At 38.7% G+C, this 13,135-nt stretch overlaps 1 non-coding gene across 1 annotated transcript; it reads left to right on the top strand.

The window, feature by feature from the left end:
• The first annotated feature begins 7,934 nt into the window (after positions 1-7,934).
• Positions 7,935-8,033, top strand: LOC115925204. Its single transcript, XR_004064599.1, has one exon. It is a non-coding gene; the product is annotated as a small nucleolar RNA snoR97 (small nucleolar RNA).
• The last annotated feature ends 5,102 nt before the right edge of the window (positions 8,034-13,135 follow it).

The raw sequence follows: 13,135 nt of genomic DNA, 5'->3' as shown, positions 1-13,135 counted from the left end.
CGAGCTGCAGGTATCATCACGGTACGACACACCACAACAAAAACAACAACAGGGGTTTTCTTGTTCCATCAGGTCCCCTGAATCGTAAACATCCTAATTTCTGTGCAATTCGCAAAACTAGATGGAGAAGCCAGAGCCTTTTTTTGGCAGGTGAGCGATTGGGTCGTAGAGGGAATGCAAGCAACCCGAGGCAATCAGAATCATGGAATGCTCATTTTCTGTTTCTCTTACTTTACTGAGGAGAATAATAATCCAACTTTGAGTAGGCCTAAGAAGCATTGTTCATTCGGTTGACATGTTTATCATGTGTACACATTATCTATTGTATTTACCTTTCCTGAAAATAGTTAGGTTCAATTCTTCTTTAAAACATTTCTTTATACAGCAATTGGCCTTGTGGGTCATTCTCTGTGTTATATTTATGTAGCACATGACAACATATCGACTATGAGAAATTTTATAAAAATCATTTACATTCACAAACTTTAATACTTGCCTAACAACGATTGGGTGACAAACAGGAGAGTTATCCCTCACCACGTCACAATCGAGTGACAAAATTGCCAATTTGAGATTCGCATAGCTGTAGTGATCTCATATTTCTAACATTCATAACTTTCTTATGAATTGTTCGACTTATTTCAATCTTTCGCCATTCGGTTTCTCTGATGTGTCTGCTTTCATACAAATGAACTTTTTACAAAGGTTGGATTGTCCTTTAAACTATTTGCTATGAAAACTGTTCATTCCCTGTATAAAGTGTATTAAAATGGAGGTATTAAGTATTTATCCTTTCTCAAATGACAACTGTTTGATCCGAGTGTACAGTATATATGAAAGAGAGAATGCAGAAGTCAACAGGTTAACAACAGACTAGTAACAGAAGTGGATGACTCAGACTGACATTTCTTGGAATAAAGTCAGTTTTCAAAGAGAACTGCCAAAACATTCACCTAGCTCCACTCCCCTAGCCAAGTATGCTATGACTTGTTTTCATATTACTAAGCATTCCAATTAGGAAATAAGGGCTCTTTGCCAAGAGAAAGCACTCTCAATATAAAGCCATTTACACAGCCTCAAAACCATTTTGATAAAAACATCTGTGTTTGGGGACTGCCCATTTACACTACTTGAATAACCCATGAGATACCGTAGGTGTTTACTAATTATTTTTTTTTTATTTTGGTGAGTTGTGCATGCAGGCGCGGCAGGTCTTTTGATCTTTCAAAAAAAGAATTAAAAACTTTTCCTTTAAGAAAACTGCCAATCATATATATTTACCGTAAATAAAAATTGTAGCAAATATGTTTTTTCAACCCCTGCATGAAACAAGTCTATTTCATCATCAGTAAACAAGAAAATGAAAGTATACACAATGTTCTGTACAGAGCAAGTTGGAGAGGAGCTCACAAGATACGTCAGTGTTGCCAATTTATATTTCACTGCATTGGTGACAACTTTAAATATACATAACTTTCCAATTTTTGATTGGATATTGCTCAAACTTTCAATAATATATTTCTCTCGTTTTCTGCTTTTATCAAAACCAGGGTGGACTCCCCCTTTAAGTGTCAATAAGGACTGAATTTGAGCTCTCAAAAGAGGGTTGGGTGGGGAAAGCTGAGCGGTTCTGGACTGCATAATAATAACAACAACTCCATGTGCCAGTCAAATGACTGTGGAATGAGTCATCACTCTCTGTTTTGAAACCGGTAAAGCTCTGACAAGAGAGTCCTTCAGGAGGGCTTCCTTTCAGAAGAAGACAATAGAAGCATTATGGCCGCCTTTTGTTTCTTAGCACTTGGTATGGCTTCAATCAACAGGGCCTAGTGATCCTCGGGTTTTATGCTGTTTTCTCTGATCTCCTCCTAGTTTCACTCACCAAATCATTTTCTTTTTCTGCATGTCTATCATTAGCATCATCTTTCCCTTGTGTTATGAGAGTATTGTTTGGATTGTTGAGACACAGAAGGACGTTAACCAGAGCTCCCCACAAACTATTTTGGAAGGAGTCGTTATGCATGAGCGCTATGTAAAAAACTCAAAATGAGAGGGGTCTTGACATGATTCTAGGTGCCCACGTGTCCCAGGTGCCCGATAGTTTCAAGCTTTGCATTAAATCAAATTGTTTTAGATTTAAGGCCCTTCTGGCACTACACAAGTGATGTCAAATCTAGGAGTGATTGGGGCAGCATTACACATGGACATGTTTTGTACAGCAAACAGCCTTACCACCTATTTTACTTCCTCATAGTTATTTTATTTAAAAAATATACATTGAAAGAAGGAAATACCTTGCACAGCCCAAGTGGCGAAATTTGATTTTCAAAATTATTTGAATGCCTGTAAAACACAATTTTAAGCCCCCCCCCCCCCCCCCCAGATATGAGGGCAAGTGTCCCTCTGGTCCATTTATTTCCTCTGTATGCCTCTGTCTCTCTCGCAAATTAAAATGTTTGTCAGTCACTTACCTGGTTTGGTGTTCAGGAGATGAAGAAGTCAGCAGATGTGAGAAAAGTCATGAACAGATCATGGAGAACACGAGAAAAGAAAAAGAAAAGAAACAAAAATATTTAAATTATCTTGTTTTCGTAAGATCACATAGTCTTAAATACATACTCAAGAATCACCCACTTACTACCTACATGCAACTCACAAATGGCAATATTTAAATACAGGTTTTGGCTAATTATTGAATCTGAGACAGAATCATTTCAAAGTTATTTTTCATGTAACAACAATACCGGTATGTGTGCATTGCGACACGTCTTATATTTCTATGAGCAGATAATCAAACAGATTGGACAGTCATCAAAATTGAATAAGACCCTTTGACCACTCAATACAACAACAACAACAACTTGTAACAAACTGGACAAACTGGAGCTCTTGAACTACATGTATAACTGCATGCAGGGAAAGCATCTAATATGTATATAAAATCCTTGCCAGTTCCTAAAATTTTCCCATTGTTTTCTGACTTGACATTGTTTTTCAGAAAGTTGACCATGACATCTAACCCTGAAAGTGCTCCAGAGTCAACTCTGCACCTGCAGCATGGATAAGAAGATTATGGCATGGTAGTGTTCCTCAATGATCCATCACTACTGTGTCTGTTTAAAGCCATAAGGGCATTGTGGTACTATGTCCCATTTGAAGGCCCAAAACAGGAAAAGGTTAAATTCCAACGGCATTTGATAGACAATACTAATTTAGAACTTCCCTAAAAATAGGGGGGGGGGGGCTTAAAAATGTCCTTAAGTGGGAAAATAACGAGTATTAGACCCCGTTCTCACTCACTTCGTTGGAGGGAGCGCTCTGGAGCGCTCTAACTTAGACCCGCTCCTCAGGAGCGGTTCTTAGGTGAGTGAGAACGCTCAAAGTGGTCCAGGAAGCGGACTTCTGGACCGCTCCAGAAGTCCACCTTCCGAGGTGGTCTTGAGGAGCGGGTCTTATTAAGAGCGCTCCAGAGCGCTCTAACGTGCAATGTGAACGGAAAGCGTACTTTGAACGGAAGTGAGCTAGTGACCTTCAGTGCGAAACATGTAGTACGGTACATACGGTTTGTATTCCGCGCGCGAAAAAATTGACCCGCCTACCTGAGCTGCCATAGCAACAAGACCACTTTGACTCGTGGGGCGGTTTGAGCCATAAAAACTGCTCGGAGTGTGAACGCTCGCAAACCGTTCCTCAAGACCCGTTCCTCTGGAGCGGTCTGGAGCGGTCTAACTAAGACCACTTTCAAAGTGAGTGAGAACGGGGTCTTAGTTGTCAAATCGACTTTGGAGCTATAGAGCCAGTAAGTAATAGTCTGATTTTTCAGACCATTGTACCGAATGGTCGTACGTTTTATGCTGTGCAAAGATTCAATCAGTTTAATTTTCGCCAACAAGAAGTGGGTTATTGATGTAGACAAATGCTCATGTACCCTTTACAACTCATTTTATGTATGTCATTACCAAAGATGAAACATGCCGGTCAGTCACTCAATAGTCATTTAAATGTTAGCAGTGTCCTTATATTCAAATTATGCAAGAAAATCCTTTACTTACTAGACTTCACTGTCAGACCCTATTGTCAGTATTGAGTGACTGACTGGCTTTTTCTTCTTCTTTGGTTATAACATACATAAAATGAGCTGTAAAGGATTTTTCTACTACTAGTAGTCCCACTTCTTGTATTGGCCAAAATTAAACTGATTGAATCTTTGCGCAGCATAAAACGTATGACATGCGGTACAATGGTCAGAAAATCAAGACTATTACTTATTGGCTCTATAGCTCCTAAGTCGATTTGACAACTATTAGTCATTATTTTCCCACTTAAAGACATTTTCAAGCCCCATTCTTTTAAGGGGAGTTCAAAATTAGTATTATCTCTCAAATGCCATTAGAATTTAACCTTTTCATTTTTTTGGCCTGCAAAAGGGACATAGTACCTTTACTATGTCCCATTTGCAGGCCAAAAAAATGAAAAAGTTAAATTCCAACTGCATTTGAAAGATAATAATAATTTAGAACTTCCCTAAAAAAGGTGGGGCTTAAAAATGTCTTCAAGTGGGAAAATAACGACTATTAGTTGTCGAATCGACTTTAGGGCTATAGAGCCCAAAAGTAATAGTCTTTATTTTCAGACAATTGTACCGAATGGTCATACGTTTTATGCTGCGCAAAGATTCAATCAGTTTAATCTTGTCCATCACAAGAAGTGGGTTATGATGTAGACAAATGCTCATGTACCTTTTACAACTCTTTTCATGTATGTTATTACCAAAGAAGAAAAAATGCCAGTCAGTCACTCAATAGTGTCTGACAGTGAAGTCTAGCAAGTAAACGGGTTTTCTTGCATAATTTGAATATGAGGACACTGCTAACGTTTAAATTTCACAGATAGGACATACATGACATATTCATAATTCCTGCAAAGTTCTACAGAATTTGAGGTTGGCTGCAAAAGGGACATAGTACCTTCAAGATAGTAAATGAATTCCAATTTCTCTGACACTTTACTCAAGTTTTGCAAGGCTACAACTTCCTATTCCTTCTGGCTCTCAACACATGATTTGATCCACAGCAAACTTGGGGATTGTATTATTTCTAGCTGCTCACGACCAGAAAGGTATTCACTCACATCTAACACAAAATTACCCCCTTTTATGGTTTTCTACAAACGATCTGAGCCGCAAGAAAGTTGAGGATTGTATCATTCATTTTCCACCATGACTCATGGATGGTTTGTGGCATCTGCCACCCATCACAATGCTTGATACACCATGTGCTCCAGCACACAACCAATCATATCATGATCTTAGTAAACAACAGTCGCATACTTTTTTGGTCAATACGTTGAGTCAGAAACAAAAGTTTGAAGAATAACAACAGAATTGGATCATAGCATCAACATGTATGTGTAGGAACCTGGATATCATTACCTATGATCATGAAAAAGGGTTATAATTTTACTTTCTATACACATAATATTAATCATGCAAGAAGGTCACTGACAGGTGGCTATCACATCAACTCAGCTCTCGATCAACTAATATAAGAAGAGTATCATGGAAGACCAACAGGCACCGATTGGGGAAGTTTCTATGTAGAGGGAGCATATGTAACTACAAGTAGGATAGTGGGGCTTTAAATCTGCAGAAAAGTTGTAAAAGGGAGACTAAGCTCTAGACCTCCATTGAACTCTTGAACTCTGATACACAGACTGCAAGGAGCAGAAGTCAACAGAACAATAGGTCACAAACAAACATCAAGCAATGTCGAAAAGATACTGCCATCAAGTTCACCAGAAGTTTAATAAGTGTGCTGACAGTCAGTAAAGACGGTAAGTGGAAGGCTATAGGGGCAAGTTTGTCTGAAACTGCTACTGTGCCTAGCCTCTTGCTCTAAAACTCCGATGTTGTTAACAAAAACAAAAAATTGTGGTGGATGATACTTCTCCAAAGTTCTCGGTTTGCTACATATCTCTTCTTTTTATTTCTATGATCTTCATGTCACTTTGATCAATACTTTAAGTGCAAAGATACAATTGCTCCCGTCCGGCTGCCTGCAAAATGTTCACAAAGCTCAGTAGTATCATATCAAATCTTAAAGATTATTCGTAAAATAATATTTAGCCCTCCACAGATTACTTTATTGGATGAGAGTCAAATTACAAAGAAACAAACATAAAATTATATGTTTGACCCCGTTCTCATTCACTTCGTTGGAGCGGTCTAACTAAGACCCGTTCCTCAGGAGCAGTTCTTAGGTGAGTGAGAACGGTCTAAGTGGTCCAGGAAGTGGACTTCTGGACCGCTCCAGAAGACCACCTCAGGAGGTGGTCTTGAGAAACGGGTCTTATTAAGAGCGGTTTGGACCGCTCTAACGTGCAATGTAAACGGAAGCGTACTTTGACCGGAAGTGAGCTAGTGACGTTCCGTGCGAAACATGTCGTACGGTACATACGGTTTGTATTCCGCGCGCGAAAAATTGACCTGCTGACCTTAGCTGCCATAGCAACAAGACCACTTTGACTCGTGGAGCGGTTTGAGCCATAAAAAACTGCTCAGAGTGTGAACGCTCGCAAACCGTTCCTCAAGACCCGTTCCTCTGGAGCGGTCTAACTAAGACCACTTTCAAAGTGAGTGAGAACGGGGTCAAAGACTCACTTGGTTACAAGGTGATTCTCTCATTTATGTTGGTACAAATAAAAATTGAAATGGCTGCTACGAATAACAAATTTCATATACAGTACATACCAGATAAATTATAAATATATCCTTCATCTTCATGTTTGAGAGATAGTAGTCAACTACCGGTACTGCAATTTTTAGATTCAGTATAATTATTTAAAGGCCCACCACACTACTTGTAGCTTCTTGCGCCCTCTATATAACAAACAATGCCTAATCGGTGACCATTGGTCCCCCATGATCCTCTTTTTCTTATGTTAATTGAGAGCTGAGTTGATGAGATAACCACCTGTCCAGTGACCTTGCAGGGCGGTCTAATCCCTCCTTTAAACTAGTACAGATAAGCTTTAAGTAAATCATTTTTTCTCCAAATGAGTTAGATATATATACAAAAGTGAGATAATGCCACCACAAAAAAGTGACCGATTTCCCAGTAGCCTACACTAACTCTCATCCAACAAAGATGCACAATATAACTAAAGATTAAAGAATGATTCATCGGTTGCACAATTTTCTTGCCTAACTGAACAAACGATTCATGCCACTTCATCATTTCTTATTGCCAATTTGCCACGAGCTCATCTCAATAGAAAAAAGAAATAAACAACTTGAAACAGGTTTTCAATTAGTTAGTGTTGTGCACTGTTGGATGATTTTCATTTGAATTCATGTTGTGTGATTGTGCAGAAAGGCATGATTTCTTTTGAAATACTGATACATTTTATTTGATTTATAAATAGTTCAATCCATTCACCAGTCCCACCATGTATAAAACACTGTACACCATTAATACATGTACATCATTGTGCCAGAGTGTGGTGCACTGTATACGGCGCTACGTGGGGTCCATCTAAAAATGACAAATCAATAAAATATCAATTTTCTTTATCTTTCTATTTTCATTACGAGATTCAGTCTAATGAAGTAGCCAATAAATTATGCATTACATTGTATGAAATTATCCATGTATTAGGATAGGGGTAATGTGAAAGATTTTTAGTACAAATCGTCCTTGTTTTCACGAAGTGACGGTAGTGAAGTAAATCGTAACGCAAAGTGAATGCAATTTTTGTTCACTACCGTCACTTCGTGAAAACAGCGACGAAATGTATGCATAATTACATGTATTATATCCTTCAAGAATCCTTTAGATTTGTTCACAAAGTTGTTTTTTTTAAATAATATTAATTGTTGCTTGTAAGTATCGGCTTGCATGGTGGATTGAGGAGTCCTGAAAAAGGACTCTCGGTAATCTTTCTTGAGGGTGTGTAGTCTTGAAAAAGACTGTTGGTTATCTTTCTTAGCTTATAGTTCTCCTTAGAACTATAAGCTAAAAAAGATAACCAATTTTTTTTCAAGACTACACAAACAGTCCTTTTTAGAATTACACACCCTCAAGAAAGATTACACAGAGTCCTTTTCAGGACTCCTCAATCCTCCCTCTCTCTCTCTCTCTCACATGGTGCACCCGCAAGCCTTCTGTATAATATTAATTGTATTAAATAGTATGAGAGACCTGTTTATAAAGACTGTTCAAATAAGACAAGAAGAGCTACATGTATCTTTAAAGGCAGGTGGTCGTTATGTACAGATGTTAAGCAATGTTTTCATAAGAAGCACCATTCAAGGAAAGCAGCAATTTGCAACAATCCTCATAGGCAGATGGTCTTTCTATACAGGTGGTCACTATAGGGCAGGTGTGACTGTGACTGATAAGTGATAACTTTTTAGTGCCAAAGGAACACTAAATCATATCAATCCCCAATGGCATGTTTGGATGGGGGCACACCCAGCACATGCTAGTTGTGCCCCCGTCTTGAAACCTGCATGTAAGTTGCATACCTAGCTTTGATACGCATAAATTCAAAAATGTGCCCCTCCCCTTTTTTAAGTGATGATTGTTCTCCTTGTCAAGGAACTTGTCAAGGGATTTTGAAAGAAAAAGGCAGCAGAAATTCATAAGTATTGTTTTGCTTGTGGTTGCTCTTTGGGAATATTGTGCCCCCTCTTTTAAAAGATCTGGAACCTGCCCCCGTCTATGGCTCTTAACAGACATTATAATGCTGTGAGAGATACAGAGGATTCTATTGCAGCATACTCTCCTACTTCACCTCGTACTTGCTACCTGTGCATGTTGTAGCTACCTGTACCAGCTACCAATCAATCAATACATTACCCATCAGTCTATTTTCAGACATGACACAATGCAATAAGCCACCTCACATGCAACATCGTCATTTTCTATTCAGCTTCACGGCTTGCTTCATTACACTGGCATTTGAACCCCTTTCGTACATGCACGCACATGCATGAAATGGTGAGATGGTTGGATAATAGAAGACCTGTTGATGCAATGACTTGCTGTTTGCTGGTAGATCTATTCAATGAAAAGTATGGATAAATGCCCTTTTTCCTCTTTATTTTCTTTGTTAACATGAATAACATCAAGTTATGGGAGCCAGCGAGAAACTTCTATTGTGACGATTGCTCAACATCAAGTTCCTACACTATTGAACCAACCCTGGATCTAACACTACACCTAACCTAATGTCCCTACCCCTAAACTCAACCAAAGAACCAATAGCAACCCTAATCCTTACCCTATACCTTTGTTGCAAAAAAACGGTTTATTAATATATTCAAATGCATGGATTTTTCTTTCCTGGGGACCAATAGTGATGAGTTATTCCATTAACCTGTTATTAACGAATGAACTACAGTACTTTAAATCCAATCTGTGTACAAGTACATAACACGTTGCTATGTCGGGCAAGTTGTATTGTGATTACCGAGAATCATACAGTGGCTCAAAGGACAGTCTAGAGAGGATTAATCATTACCTATCATATCCTGTAAGGATCAGAATAGGATTAACCAAAAGGATTAGATTAGCATTAACTTTGACTGACACATTAGGGGTCTTCATCGCATGGGTCAGGTCCAGTGAGCGTTGATTCGCAGAAATCGAGGGTCAGTATATAGTATTAGTCAGTATGGCCCTAGAGGACACAGCCCTGCAAATACACAATAATCTAAAACCAGAATTATTGCAACATAAATCTTTCGATAACTATCCCCCCCCCCCCCCCCCCCTCTCATCAAGGAACTCAAAGGAATTGCAAAATCTCAGTGTTGTATGCACTCTTGCACTCATTTCTGTTTTTTCTCCTAAGACATTTTTCCCTAAGTGTGTTTTCCCTTGGGGCACTACTCAAAATATATCACAGATAGCAGATTAATACAGACCCTCCTGAGTCATATTTTGTGAAAGTTTGAAATTCTAGTTATTTTTGTGTGATGGAACATTGTCCAACACTACATCAAAGAGCCGATACTGACTCAACCAATTTGAAGAGCCTGTACCAATAGTGATTTCATCTTTCAAAAACTCATAACTTTTTAATTTATTTCTCTTATTTCATTCAAACTTTCTCCAGTCTACTTCTCTGATTTGTCTGCTTCCTTCTAGAGTAACGGTAGTTAGCCATCAAGATTGGATTTCCCTTTAACCCCTTGCCAACTGGAACCAGGTGGTTCCTGTATCAAACCTATTGGTAACATGGTAATTCGGTAGTCAGTGGATTAATCCTTTGCCTAAGTCTGGATGGACCCTGTATTAAACCTAAGGGACTTTCACAATGCAGCAGTCAACAGATTAACTTCAAATATTCAGGATCTCTCAAGCACCCCTTGACACTAATAGCTTGTTTGCGCTGGTTAAGTTCTGGGAGTGATGTCATGATGACATCAGACCTGAATCAGCCTGTGATGTGACAGTTGCACTCCCTGTTTGGCATTGGCTTGTCTCACTGAGTGACGGGAGGAAACAGATAGAATATGAGAAATCAGCCAATCTCATGAATTCTGGCCCGGACGAGGATGATGCATATACGGAAAAACAGGAGGTTTGTCATAGAATGATCACGGCACCCCCGGAGTAGTTTGTCATAGCGAGTCCTCCTCGTCCGTTGGTACATGCCAGAAACCAATGGATGGATGGAGTCAGTTTTGAACCCTGAACCTGTATTGCAAAGGTCGGTGGATGAAACCTCTGTGTCACTATTCATAAAAAAAACTACGAGTTGAGTTTAAAACGATATGGACTAAGCATGAGATTAAAGCTTGTATAGAGGTTTACATGTGAATCCACTGCTCAAAACCACTGATAAGTCAAAAATCTGACATCAGAGCATATGAAATAGGAGAAAAAGTGTGATTTTGATGAATGGATGGGAGATGTCCCTCCCTCTATCTCTCTTTCCCTTCCTTCCTACGAATCCTACCCCCCCCCCCTCTCTCTCTCTCTCTCTCTCTCTCTCTCTCTCTTTCTCTCTCTCTATCTATCTATCTGTCTCTATCTCTCTCTCCCTCCCTTTCGTCCTACTATACCTCGCTCCCTCTCTCTCTCTCTCTCTCTCTCTCTCTTTATCTCTCACGTTATATGTCCTTCCTTCAGTTTCCTGTGCATTATGATCCAACTTGAACTACCTACCAACAAATTTGTCACTCCAACAAGGTTCCTCCCTGGCAACTCCAAAACAATGTTTATTTGTTATTCCACGTGGGTTCCATATAGGCTTAATGAACCCATGATTCATAAGGTGGAAACCACTGAAATATGGTGAGATAATGAGCAATAAACAATGGGATCTATTCTCTGACTTTTGATCTCCAAAGATGACTTCATTATCGCCTGTGACCATGAGTAATCAAGGGGTGCCGGCCTTGGTTTTGAATGTTTATATGATGGTCTGGGGACAGGTCTAGTTGGTACAACAATGAATCAGAAATTATAAACTTGTGATGTTTTAACATCCTGCCCAACTTTGGCTAAATGCCAATTAATTGATTTTAACTTTTTTGAGTGTGGGATGGCCTTCAGAGGTCTGGATGTAAACAAATGCACTACTCTGGAAAATACCAAATATGAAAGGAGTTCCTAACAACATCTCGAGATGATTAAAAATGGTTGTTTAAAAATCTAATAGAAAACTGCATTTGTGTGGGTACTTCAATAATCAAGTAAATGGTACTTACAAGTTAGTTTTCAGGAGTTCCTCTTCATCAGATTGTTAAATTTGCTAGTATAAAAGTGATACTCACTCCAAGTGATTTTCATGTTGTTGTTTTTTTTAAACTAGTTTTAGCCTGGAAGTTTTGTTTTATCCACGATGTTCATACAGTCTGTTCAGAGCCAGTCTAGCCAGGAGGGTATTACTGTAAGTCTGTGTTATTGTATATGAGTTAACAACACCCTTTTGGTTCCAAACTGACAAGAGCCTATACATGTATGCATACAGTCATGTATAGTGCCATAACTTCACTCACAAGTTACTTCATGTACATAAAGATCTACATGCCATCTGCTGAGTGCCAGAAGGTTGTTATAACTCTGGCCTTAGCTCTACTATAGTACTATAGTCCTTCTCACTCTCAATAGATGTTTGCATCCTGGGTACAGAACACAAAACATGGAAGCCAAAACCCAAAATTTCCCAAATGAAGTCTAGTCTCATGAAGAAGAAAGAATACTTCCCAGCATTTTTAACATCTCATAAAATCATGCACACCAAATAAAAATGCTTAAGGTTTTTTTAATTAATTGTTTAATATCTGTATAATAATATTATTCCTGTACATGATAATAATTCCTATACTAAGTCTCCTTCAATATGTGGGAAATGAAATACCAAGGCCATTATATTACACACTTTTACATTGAAAGGGCATGAACGCAAAATGGAAACATCTAGTTAGGGTATGAGGAGTAGACTAGCACTGAGTGGCAAATGAGAGATGACCTACAAATTTCCTTCAGCGCTATGACTCATCACTCAAATATGTATTGCACAGCTGTGTGTGTGTACTGTGTGTGTATGGATGTATTCAGGGGAACCTGTGCGTGCCTAGTCTCTATTCTAAACCCTTTTCCAACTCCTTCCAGCAAAGATTTCATTCATATTGAAGAAGACATTTGAAAGTATACATACATTATCATTTATAGGTCCAAGTGCAAAACTTACCTAAATAAGAATGCAGAAAAGAGCCTTTTTCTTGCTCTGTGCTTCAAGACTATATATTTTTCTCAACTGCGGCTGAGATTAAATAAAGTCTGCGATTTACAGACTATTTCATAATAGCATAGATACAGGCACATTTTGTTGGGCAGGAGATAAAACGTTGAAAGAATTGTACCTGAAAATTATCATTGAATTATGTACAATATACATGTACATGGTGGCTTTTAATGCACAGTGACAAATTTACTGGGGAGTATGGCAATAAAGCGCTATATATTACAGGCATATTGCTGTTGAGAGCCAGAAGGAAAGTAACAAAACTTGGTAGAGAGTCACAAATCTTTCTGGCTTTCAAGAGATGATTTATGCAGCTCTGAAAATATGTTTGATATGTTTGACTTCTGTATCCTATAGACCTAAATATTCATGTACA

This window comes from Strongylocentrotus purpuratus, unplaced genomic scaffold (genome assembly GCF_000002235.5).
Source record: "Strongylocentrotus purpuratus isolate Spur 01 unplaced genomic scaffold, Spur_5.0 spur5_scaffold_17, whole genome shotgun sequence".
NCBI classification, from domain to species: Eukaryota; Metazoa; Echinodermata; class Echinoidea; order Camarodonta; family Strongylocentrotidae; genus Strongylocentrotus; species Strongylocentrotus purpuratus.
The sequence above is the reverse complement of the archived record's forward strand: the minus strand, read 5'-3'. Positions and strand labels throughout refer to the sequence as shown.